The following is a 12,954-nucleotide window of genomic DNA, read 5'->3' as shown; positions in this document are numbered from 1 at the left end:
TGTTCTAGTGTTTGGAATAGTTTTAGAAGGAATGGTACCAGCTCCTCATTGTACCTCTGGAAGAATTCGGCTGTGAATCTATCTATAATCTGGTAAGTAGCATTGACTCTTTATAGTGTTTACTTTTATTAAAATGTTTCAAAGTTGCTACAGTCCCACTTAGTTTTTTTGAAGTCAAACTTGAACATATATTTACACAAATGAAATAAATATCTTATTAAACTATAATAGTGAGCAAGTGAAACATGATTAAGCCCTCTAAACTAGCTGGCTAGCTTTTAATGACTTACTTCTAGTTCATCTTAAAACTCCCAGTAGCAAGTCACATGATCAAACAATACATAACTAAACTCCCACTAGCTACCTTATGGGTAAGATCTCTGCCTGTGAGTCACAGTAGTAATGGTGCTTATAGTTATTTTTCAGGAACTAGGGGGCAGCTTTTGTCTAGTTCAAGCCAGTTGAGACCTTCAACTGCACAAGTTGGTTGCACAGGTTGGGCTTGCAACAGCTACTTGAAGAGGAATCCTTTTGATATCAGAGAGTCAAAAACTCCACTTTGACTATGAAGAAAATGGTGGCTAGTGCCAACATTTTCTGCACATATGTCCTATGAAGAACCACATAGCTCAATTATCCTTGTGCAGAAACCCTAATTACCTCACCTTTCTGATTCAACAATCATCTTTCCCTATACTTTAGAGCACCCACTTTCTGTCACATACATAACTCCAAGCCCTATTTTCAGAGAAGTGGATCTGAGATTTGTATCCCTGGCCCCGCACATGGCAGACTTGTGAATAAAATATTTTCTTTTTTGCAAAACTGTCACCACAGTGATTTGTTTGGTGCATGCAAGCAGAATGAGCCTGGCCAGTAACAAAAGGGGAAGGAAAAAAGTAAGTGTCTTATACATCTTAGTGACATGCAAGGAAACAAGATACTAAAAATTAAGCTACCTTAATAATGTGGATGCATACCAATCCTACCAACATATAAGAGACCGGTGAAGACTCGACTCTGACCTTTTTCTTCTCTTGACTGAAGTCCTATCTAAGAGGTCTGGGGAGTTATGACCTACAAAACATAAAGTCTCATCCAAAGGGTTTTATTTAACCCTATGTAGCATGACTTGCTTTCCAACCTGACTCTGGCGTAACATCACATGGCAGATAAAGAAGGAAATCAAAATATTTTAACTCCAAATATGTTTTCTTTGCCATGTTTTGAAATAGTCCTCCAAAGCTGACTCTTGTGGGGAAAAATCTATATTCTGAAGAGAATCCCATTCCTTTTTCTTTATTTTTTCCTGATCCAGAAGAGAATCTACTTACAATCTATTTTTTCTGAAGCCTGTTACCTGGAGACTACTTCCGTGTAATGAAAACCTTGGTCTCCACAACCCCTTACCTTAACTCAGACATTCCTTTCTGTTAATTCTAGGTCTTTAGACAATAATTAAACTCTTTCAACCAAATTCCAATCAGAAAATATTTGAATGTACCTATGACCTGGAAGCCCCTGCTTCTATTTGTCACACCTTTCCGGACCAAACCAAGGTACATCCTTCGTGACTTATGTTTTGATGACTTATGTTTCCCTAAAATGTATGAAACCAAACTGTATCCTGAACACCTTGGGAAAATGTTCTCAGGACCTCCTGAGGGCTGTGTCAGGGGCCATGGATCATTCATATTTGGCTCAGAATAAATCCCTTCAAAATATTTTACAGAGTTTGATTCCTTTTGTCAACACTGGTTTATTCTTGCTATTGTCATATATTTGTTTAATAATGTTTTAGTGTAATACTCCAATAATAGCTTATAATTTTTTAAAGAAAACAACAAACAGAAGTTTATTACATGTTCAACATACATACACGTGGGAGTCCCCAGGGATGAGTAACTCAAAGGAGCGGTTAGAACTCGGCCTTATATACAATCTTAGGATAATCAAAGGTAAAGGAGTTTTGGGCTTCTGGATGGGAAAGACAAGTTATGGGAAGATGACCAGGAAAAGTATGGTAAACAAGAATTGTTCAGTAAGAATAGGGGAAATGCTAGTCCTCCTCCACCTGCACAGGTCATTATGTGAGTGGCAGTGAAGGCCTTTCTCAGTATCATTTTCAAGGGAAACAACAGTGATGGCGGTGGTGATAATGATGAAGATGATAGGATCTTAATTAAACACTTAATAAGTGTCCAGCACAGTGCTAACTTTTCCCTACCTTATTTACTATCCCCATTTTGTATGGATCTGGATAGTAAGGCATAATGAGGTCAAGGAATTTACTGAAAGACATACAACTAGTAAGTAGTGATATCAGGCTTCACATCCAACAGACTAACTCCAGAGATCATACCCTTAACCACACCTAACAGAATAAAAAAGGAACTGATTCCAGGACACAGTCATACCCTGAAGTGCTAAAGAAACCAAAAGACCAGTAGCCTCAGGCACCTAGTACAGCAGGAGAGCTAAGGCAACATCAACTTTGAATCAGTACAAAGGAAGTTTCCAACAACTAAGATGCTCACAGACTATGTAAGGTAATACCTTTGTCACTGAAAGTGAAAAATAGGACCTATAACACACTTGGCATTGTTCTAAAGATGATTCAAATGCTCCTAGGCCTTCCTGATCCATAGACGCCAAAGGCCAATAATCAGAACCTGCAACCACAGCATGCTGGTGTCTCCAAAGGAGGCCCTGATGTGGACTGAATTGGGTCCCCTCAAGACACATGTGTTGAAGTCCTAGCTCCCAATACCTCAGTATGCGTCTATGTTGGAGGTTTGGACTTTAAAGAGGTAATCAAGGTTAAAAGGTTACTGGATGGGCCCTAATCCAAAATGACTGGCATCCTTCTAAGAAGAGATTAAAACACACACAAGAACAAAGGAAAGACCACGTGATGGGGAGAAGGCAGCCATCTGTAAGACAAGGAAAGAGACCTCAGAAGAAACCGACCCTGTTAATACCTTGATCTCGGACTTGTAGCCTCCAGAACTGTGATAAAATAAATTCATGTTGTTCAAGCCACCCAGTATGTGGTACTTTGTTATGGCAGCCCTTTGCCAGTCTCTTCCATTCAACTATGGCTCAGAGGCTGTGCCAGGCCTGCTGATCATACTGCCTCCAGGTCTGGGATGATCTGTGCTCTGCTCAGACAAAGCTGGGCCACAGGCATGCTGAGCAAACCATGACCTTGGAGGCCCCCCCGGGGCCTGAAACAGTGGCCTCTCCACTACTGTCCCCTTATAGCATCTGGGCCCCAGTTTTCACTTTTCCAATCACTGCTCATCTTTCTCTAGGTGCTAAATTTCACCACTCTTGGAAGAAATTTCCTCTGGGAAGTTGCTTGCTACACCTAGTCATAAAGTTTGCTTGTTTTACTAGAACACTCCCTTCCAGCTTTTGTAAGTACTGTGGGGGCCCAAGCAGAGAGGGATGAGGATCCAAAGTGTAGAAGCACGATAACCTACCAACACTCCATCTCTGAGGCCAAGCTGTGTGTGTACCTGCATGTTCTCTTGTTTCCCAGTTTGGATGATAAACTATCTGGTCATTCTGTCTTTATGGGCAGGATCCACATCTATCTTGCTCACTATTTTAAAGCCTCAAGGACTACCACTATTCTTACAAAATCCTCCAAAGTAGATAAAGTAAAAGTACAATGTAATTCTGTTTTTAAAATGACAGATTATTTGCATATATTGAATCATGATGTTTTCATTTGTATCATGAAGTTCATTCCCTAAAATAATAAAATGTTATACTAAATATTAAAAATTTCTTTATATAAGAATAAGGATATAGTATCTAGTCACCCTCATGAATACAGCTGGAGACCTTGGCAACCAAACTAAAATATAACGTGGAAGTTATTCCAGTCACATTAGCACACCCCTTTTCAGCTCTTATTTTAATTTAATTTTTAGCTCCATCACTCCTCTATGAATAGAAACATAAAATGCATGGATCGGTTACACAGTCTTGTCAAAATAACCTAACCTGCAATTATAACATCCTGAGGTGCTTTTTAAAAATATTGCCATGAAAAATTTTTTATTAAAGAATTTCTTAAAGCTCTCACACCAGCTAAAATTAAATTAAATTATTCATCTTCATTTTTATAGACGATACAATGTAGATCTTGAGTGTTTTCCTAGTACAGAAATTATTTGTATGATAAACACCATATTACTTTATAATATGACAAAATCAACAAAATTACAGCATATGTGTAATTATTTTACTTAATTAGAAAGCCCTGTATTAAAAAGTTCTTAATCCAACGGCAAGTGACCATTCTCCAGTGATTAATTTCTGCCTTCTAGCACATAGAAAATATGCAATTTAGATTTCCCAAATTTATGATCTAGATGTAATCCAGACTCCATTTTCCAATAGAGAAATGGTCTTACTTTTGAGTTGTAATATATAGACTGTTCATTCATAAAATATTTGCTAAATGCTTAATAGATTTCCATTAATCACTGAACTAGATATCAAGAATGACATAAAAAGATTAAAAATAGTCTGTCTTCAAAGAGCTTATAATCCTTGGCATAAATCAAAGAGCTTATAATTAAAGACATAACATCCACATTTGCAGTTACCCTAACAGTGTAAGACATTCTGCATTTTCTTCTATTGAGAAAAGAACAAATTTTCCTCATTTTAAAATGCCTAAAATTAGAATTGTATCTTAAATCACTATATACCTTAATGTGCTACTATTTTTTGTCTTGGAAAACCTCATACGTTTCTTACATCTCCAAGAAACATTAAAACTGGAGAAACACTGTTTTAATGTTTGTTAAACACTGTTGTTCAAGTGCCTACATATGAGGCTAGGTGTATGTATGTACATGTGCTATTACACTTAATTCTTTTTTTTTTAATTGTACTTTAAGTTCTGGGGTACATGTGCAGATCTTACAGGATTGTTGCACAGGTACACACATGCCATGGTGGTTTGCTGTCTCCACCCCCCTGTCACCTACATCAGGCATTTCTCCCAGTGTTATCCCTCCCCAACCTCCCCACCCCCACTGTCCCTCCCCTAGTCCCCCACCCCGCAACATACCCCAGTATGTGATGCTCCCCTCCCTGTGTCCATGTGTTCTCATTGTTCAACACCCGCCTATGAGTGAGTCATGTGGTGTTTTGTTTTCTGTTCTTGTGTCAGTTTGCTGAGAATGATGGTTTCCAGATTCATCCATAGCCCTACAAAGGACACAAACTCGTTGTTTATGGCTACATAGTATTCCATGGTGTATATGTGCCATATTTTCTTCTTACAACAATTGATCATTATAAGAATTAAACGGGACTTTTTCCAGAAGAAAAACCAGAGGCTCAGCAAGCAGAAATGCTTAAGGTAAAACTGGTAGCTGCTGAAGCTGAGACTCAAACCCAGCTTTTACATTCTGCTGCACCATATTGTCCTACCAAAGGAGAGTCATATGGGTTAGAATACTGGATAAAGACTAAATAAGGGAGCACTAATGGATAGAGAGAAAGGAGAAAGCTTTCCAAATGAGAAGCACAACACACTCAAAGATATGGAGACTTCCAAGCTATACTTTTGTAAAATAAGAAACCTGTACCACATGGAAGTGCAGTATAATATACAGGTAAGAAGAGTGAGTTCTGGAAGAAGACTGTTGGAGGAAGAGGTTTACATTCTGGCTCCAATAGTGCTTATGTGACCTTCATGAAGTTACTATATTTATCCACATCTCAATTTCCTAATTAGTAAAAGATGTATAAAAATTAAACTTACTGACATGGTTTGGCTGTTTCCCCACCCAAATCTCATTTAAATTCCCAAGGGTTGTAGGAGAAACCCAGTGGGAGGTGACTGAATCATGGGGGCAGGCCTTTCCTGTGCTGTTCTCATGATAGTGAATAAGTCTCATGAGATCTGATGGCTTTAAAAAGGGGAGATTCCCTGCACAAGTTCTCTTCACTTGTCTGCCTCCATATGAGACATGCCTTTCACCTTCCACAATGATTGTGAGACCTCCCCAGCCATATGACATGGAACTATAAGTCCAACAAACCTCCGTCTTTTGTAAATTGCCCAGACTCAGTATATCTTGGGTTGTTTTTTTTTTTGGTTTTTTGTTTTTTTTTTTGAGACAAGAGTCTTGCTCTGTCACCCAGATTGGAGTGCAGTGGCATGATCTTGGCTCACTGCAACCTCTGCCTCCTGGGTTCAAGCAATTCTCCTGCCTCAGCCTCCAGAGTAGCTGGGATTACTGGCACCCACCACCATGCCTGGCTAATTTTTGTATTTTTAGTACAGACAGGGTTTCACCATGTTGGCCAGGCTGGTCTCAAACTCCTGACCTCAGGTGATCCACCCACCTGGGCCTCCCAAAGTGCTAGGATTACAGGTGTGAGTCACTGTGTCCAGCCTCGGGTATGTCTTTATCAGCAGTGTGAACATGGACTAACACACTTACCAAAAGGATTCCAGTTGAAAATGTCAAATTGAACACATGTCCATTCAAACGTTTGCACTGAGTATAACCCATGCCCTAATTTCAGGAAATGTTGCTTTAAAATATTTTTTTCATCTTTCTCTTTAGGAAATAAACCTCACTGAAATCATAGTAAAGAGATGAAGAAACAAGAATAATAAACCCCCAAGATCAAGGAAAACAAGAGAAGAAATTAAAAACATAAAACTTATTGAAGATAGAGAACAGATGGATGCATAATAGTGGACTCAGCAGGAGACAAGAAAAGTGAATTCCAATCAGGCAGTGGGCAATTCAAAGAAAAAACTCAATTTGTATCAAGGAATATTACCCAAAAGACTCAAGAACCAATGGTATGAGCAGGGGGTTCATGCTATGGACTGAATGTGTCTCCCCTAAACTTCAAGTGTTCAAACTCTTATATCTAATGTGATGGTATTGGGAGGTAGGGCCTTTGGGAGGTAATTGGATAATAAAAGTGGAGAGTTCATGTTAGGATCAGTGCTATTACAAGGAAAGACAAAACAGCTTGTTTCCTTTCTCTTTTCTCAACAATATGTGAATACAACCAGAAGATGGTCATCTGTAAACTAGGAAGCAGGTCTTCCCCAGACTTTGAATCTGCCAGCATCTTGATCTTTGACTTTCTAAGCTTCAGAACTGTGAGAAATATGTTTGTTGTTTAAGCTAACCAGTCTATGGTAGTTTCTTATAACAGCCCAGGCTGGCTAAGACAGCTGATGATAGAAAAACTAGGGGAAAAAAATCTATTTAAAAACCACTTTGAACTCCTAGGTCCCTTCTCCTAATCTGTACTGCATGGCTACTGTCTGTCTCATCCCAGTTACAGATCAGATATTTGCTCTCTCGAGAAAATAAAAGTATCTCCAGACTGGGGAATGCCAGGTTCAGTTGAAGGTGGAGATGCCATCTGAAAAACAAAGAGAGTGAAAGTTGATACAGAAAACATGCAGCCCTTAAGCTTTCATGTTCTATTCAGCTTCCAGAATGCCAGCAGCTAGGTTTTTATCATCCAGGGAAATTAGAAGATGATTCTCTGGGGAATATAACTAAGCCAACACTAAATCTAAGGAGTCTGACATCACAGGTTTCCCAAATAAATGGTTCAACCAGATCACTTTATGGGGTAATCCCTGCATAACAAGCCTGCCCATGTGCTCAGAGATTCCAGCCAGCTTTTTTTCTCTTTAATATGAGTGAATATCGAAGCATCACCAAAATTTTGAAAAGAACAGAGAATTACCTAGGCAAAGAAAAAATAGAAGGAAAGAAAACTAAAACTATTTTTTCCACTGTTTACTTCCATATCCAAACAAATTATCAATTTTTTAAAGTCTAAAAATAGAAAAAAGATGTTTTCAGATTTGCAAAGTACAAGCAATTATCTTCTAGGCATTGTTTCCCAGGAAGTTATTAGAAGATGTTTTCCACTTAAACAAGGGAGTGTATTGAGAAAAGGAAGACATGTGATTCAGGAAAGCAAGGATTCAACACAAGAAAGAGATGACAGGAATTCTCAGGTGATGACGAAGGAAGTTCCCAAACTGCAACTATGAAGAACAGGCAAACTGGATCAGTTCGGAAGGATCCAGAGAGACTTTTACCAGAAGGTGAAACAGACAGAAAACCTAATGTAGTTTCTACCAATTTACAGCTAGAGGAGAGTTTGAGGATTGAATTGTTGGTAAAAAAAAAAAAAAAAAAAAAAAAAAAAAAAAAAAAAAAAAAAAAAAAAGACAACTATTAATGAAAAACAAAAGTTGTCCAGGAAAGGAAAAGTAATCATAGTTTGATTAAATAAATAACACTTATATTGTCATAACCATATAAAAATGAAATAATGATCCAACCAAAGTATTAGTGTAACTAATTGAGAGAATAGAGGGATGGGAAGCCTGTATATATAATGGGGTGATTTCAGGGAATAAGTTAAGAAAGCTAAATTTTCTTTTTCTTTTTTTTTGAGATGGAGTCTTACTCTGTCACCCAGGCTGAAGTGCAGTGGTGCTTGGCTCACTGCAACCTCCAACTCACAGGTTCAAGCAATTCTCCTGCCTTAGCCTCCTGAGTAGCTGGGATTAGTCATGTGCCACCACACCCAGCTAATTTCTGTATTTTTAGTATAGACAGGGTTTCACCATGTTGGCTAAGCTGGTCTTGAACTCCTGGCCTCAAGTGATCCTCCTGCCTTGGCCTCCCAAAGTGCTGGGATGACAGGCATGAGTCAACACACCCAGCAAAAAAAACCTGAACTTTCATCTACCTTTATGGGAAACCAATAGACTCAAACATGAAAAACCCAGACTGGCAACATAAACATATTACTGAGAAATATGGAAGTAAATAAAGTAAGTTTTCACATAACATTATGGATAGCTTCTTGGAAATAATGTATAATAAATCAAATTTGTAATCAACTGATGGATTTTTCTTGTCCACTGCACAGACATAACTAATTCACCAAGACAGCAGTAGAAAAGTATTGCAACAGAAAAAAAAGCTTAACTAATGCAGAGCTAGCCAAGTGAGAAGACAGGAGTTTATTACTCAAATCAGCCTCCCCAAGAACTCAAAGTCTAGGGTTTTTATGGATAAGTTGGCAGGCAGGGGACTAGGGAATGGGTGCTGCTGATTGGTTAGGGATGAAATCACAGGGTTGTGGAAAACAATCCTCATATGCTGAGACAGCCTCTGGATGGGGGCCATAGGACTTCATGAGTCATGGGTCCCAGTGGAGTCAATTGGTCACCAGAATGCAAAGGTCTGGAAAACATCTCAAAAGACCAATCTTAGGTTCTATAATAGTGATGTTATCTATGGGAACAATTGGGAAGTCACAAATCTTGTGATAATACTTGTGATAATACGTTTACTACAGTGCAGTAAATGATTATAGAAGGGAAAACTATGACTACATCTTCATAGAATTCAGGCCCCTCTCATAATCCTAATATTGTGGCTTTTCATTAGTCTTACATAAGGTTGTTTCAGACCCTGAACAAGGAAGGATCAGTTTTATGGAGTGACTATTATTATCTTTGCTGCAAAGTTAGACTTTAACTGAATTCCTCCCATGGTGAGCTGGGTCTACACCTAGGAATAAGTGAGTCCGGCCAGCCTGTGAGGCTAGAAGCAAGATGGAGTTAGTCATTACAAATTTCCCTTGCTGTCATATTCTTTGCAAAGGCAGTTTCAATTTTACCATAGGCTAATTCGTAAAAACAAGAGTTAAGTTCCTATGGCATATTTCTGGTAATAAAAAGTCACCCAGCTCCTTTTAAAAAATGCTCAAAACACTTTTAATATTAAACAATGAAACAAATACAAGCTATACATACATTTAAGAAATATTAATGAAAACAAGTAAGATAATTATTTACCCAATTATTCCAATTCAGGGTCTTAGGTGGCTGAAGCCCATCCTAGCAGCTCAGGGCACAAGGCCATCCTGGACAGGATGCTACCCCATCACAGGGCACACTCACACCCACTCACACGTGCTCAGACTGGGACAATGTAGACACACCAATGAACTGAATGTGTACATTTTTAGGATGTAGGGGGAATCCAAAGTACCTGGAGAAAATCCATGAAGACATGGGGAGAACATGCAAACTTCACACAGCCAGTGGTCCCAGCTGGGAATCAATTTTTTTCTCTGATCGACACTGTAATGAAATGGCATTGAACAAAACAATGCTACTGCAGGATCTGCTATTATCTAAAGAGACAGCTAAAGAATTAAAAGCAGTTGCCTCATCTATACTTCTACATAACAAGCCTTGTGGATTATTTGTCTCTTTATATAACACTCACTGCTAAAAATAAAAGCTAAATTTAAAAAATATGTAAAAAACTTATCTCACAAGGTATACAATTTAATTAGCTAAATTATAACTAATGCAATTTATGAGACAGAAAGTTAGATGAGACAATACAAAGTACACATCAGTTTTGGTATACATATTACTCAATATTAACAGTGAGCAATTAATATTATCTTGATGATGATGGTAAGATGATGGTAGCAATGGCAAACCCTAAAGTAACAGCAACAACCTAACCAGCGATGGCTAAGATACAAGGCGTGGGGTGGCACAGAGCCCAACATGCCCCACATGGCCCAACCCTCTTTGGAACCTATTTAAAACAGACCTAGAACGAATATACTGGTTACCTGACTCTATTAGTCACAAACTTTCTTCCTCCTGCTGTCCCCTTACAGTACGCAACTTCTAGCCACTGACACTAGGTAAATGCTGCCCAAATTTACGATACCACAGGAACAATGTGTATAGGGATGCTGACATCTCCTCTCATACAGACAGCTCAGTCTGTTTCCTTTGCCTGAGCCCAAGCTGCTCCTGGTTTCTTCCTTGTCCTACTTAGCCTGCTCAAGTCTCCTTTAACATCAAACAGAGACTATGTGAGCCTGATTCATGTATATTTTTTCATTATTAATAACAAAATTCTAAATATCATGTTTTATATTAGAAATTTGACCACTATATGTTTAGATCAGGTTACAGTTCTCACCTAACTTATAAAATATTCAGAATTACATGTTTTGTGAGAAGTATTTTTTTGTTCAAGCTGAGTAATTTGTATTACAAGGCTTCTTGAGTTTAAGAAATCAATGACAGCTATATTCAAATGTCTACCCCAAAACTGCATTTTCCCACTATCATCTCATGGGCTCTAACGTATTCTAGGAATGTTTTCTGTTGTAGAATCCAAGTAGAGCAAGAATACTAAGTGAAATGCCCTTGTCTTCTTACTAACATCGATGTCTATGGCGAAGAGGACAACCCTCAGCTATTCAGTTAGTTATGTTAATTAGTGTGATGAACACACTAATTCTCTCAGATAAAATATTTGGTTTTCCATGAAAATACATCTGGCCAGGTTGAATGACACAGAATTTACTATACCTAGTCGTTCACTAACCATTCACTCATTCACTCACTCAACTCATTCAACATTTAAATAGCACTTACCATACAGCAAGAATGCATGTAAAGGAGTAAGATTAAAATGATTTTGTAAAGCAAAGTGTCTGGTTTTTTTTTAACGTGACAACTGATAAAAGCTATCACTTCAAGCATAATTTTCTCTTTCAAAAAGAGATGTAAGGTAGAAGAAAGAACGTGGGCATGAGGTGAAGTTCCTTCAGCTGGGTTGAGCTTCGTGTTAACTGACATCTCAACTATGAATTATAGGGGCAGGGACCACATCCCACTCTTCTCTGTGCTAGAATGAGCTATGTTCCCGGAACACTTACTAATAAATGTATTATTTATACATTGTTCTTGTTTAGAGAGCTATTTTTTTAACCACAAATCCAGAACTTTCAGACACCTCCAAAAACACTTGCCCCTGTCATTGAAAATGTGCTTCTAAGTTTTTTTACAGAATATGCACATAATTCTAACAACTTTGAGATATCAAGACCCAAAAGAAATCAAAATTTCATTTTAATTTTTAAATTAACATTACTTTAAAACCTTGGCTTTGAAAAAAGCACTGTGGCTCAGTTTTAAGACAATATTACATTGCCCTGCTTTTTACAGAGTAACTGAACAGCAAGATGAGGCACTTTGAAAATATAATGAGCACTCAAAATACCAGTCATAATTTTACGATTAAAAAAGGAAAAACAGAATATTGATTTAAGTAAAAAAATTTAAGTCAGTATATTTAATTCCAACTATTAGTGGCAAACCATTTACATACTGAATTTATTTTCCTTGGTTCTAATACCACTAAATATCTTTGTGAAATATTAAAATTTAGGAGGAAAAAAAGAAAAGTTATGCTTTCTCAGTCACAATACCAATTACACTATGAATATTTATAAACAATGCAAAATCATTATTCTCACCAGGGAATTCTGAAGATATGAACTTATGAAAATAAATAAGAGTTATCATTAACAATCTGTACAACCCCCCCCATGATCCAGTCAAATGGAAAATATTCACAATCTTTAAAAAAAATGAAATTATCAAATGCTAACTCAGTCAACATTACACAAAAAGATGGTGGCAAGTCTACACCTGTGGAAAGAAAGGCTGGTGGGGGAAGATGGTAGCAACATTAGAAATGGACCTAGAAGCACTGGATCTAGGTCAATGAACAATGATAACAAGTGTGAAAAAATGTGAAGGATGACAAAAACAGAATGGCACAAAGAGAAAACTGACTAACTAGAATATCAGAGCTGGAGCTCTGGAGACTCAATTTAAATGAAATAAAATGCATGAGTATTTTAGGAAGTCTCACCCATTTGAAAATAGTTATTAATTCCTACCATGTGCCATTACCTTTAGGAGACACAGTTTACAATAAGATATATAATGTCTCTATTTTCACAAAATTTACATTCTAAGAAGAATAAACAGTAAATAGACAAACAAAACATTGGATAACAATGGCTGCT

Source organism: Cebus imitator, unplaced genomic scaffold (genome assembly GCF_001604975.1).
Source record: "Cebus imitator isolate Cc_AM_T3 unplaced genomic scaffold, Cebus_imitator-1.0 Scaffold871, whole genome shotgun sequence".
NCBI lineage: Eukaryota > Metazoa > Chordata > Mammalia > Primates > Cebidae > Cebus > Cebus imitator.
The sequence above is the reverse complement of the archived record's forward strand: the minus strand, read 5'-3'. Positions refer to the sequence as shown.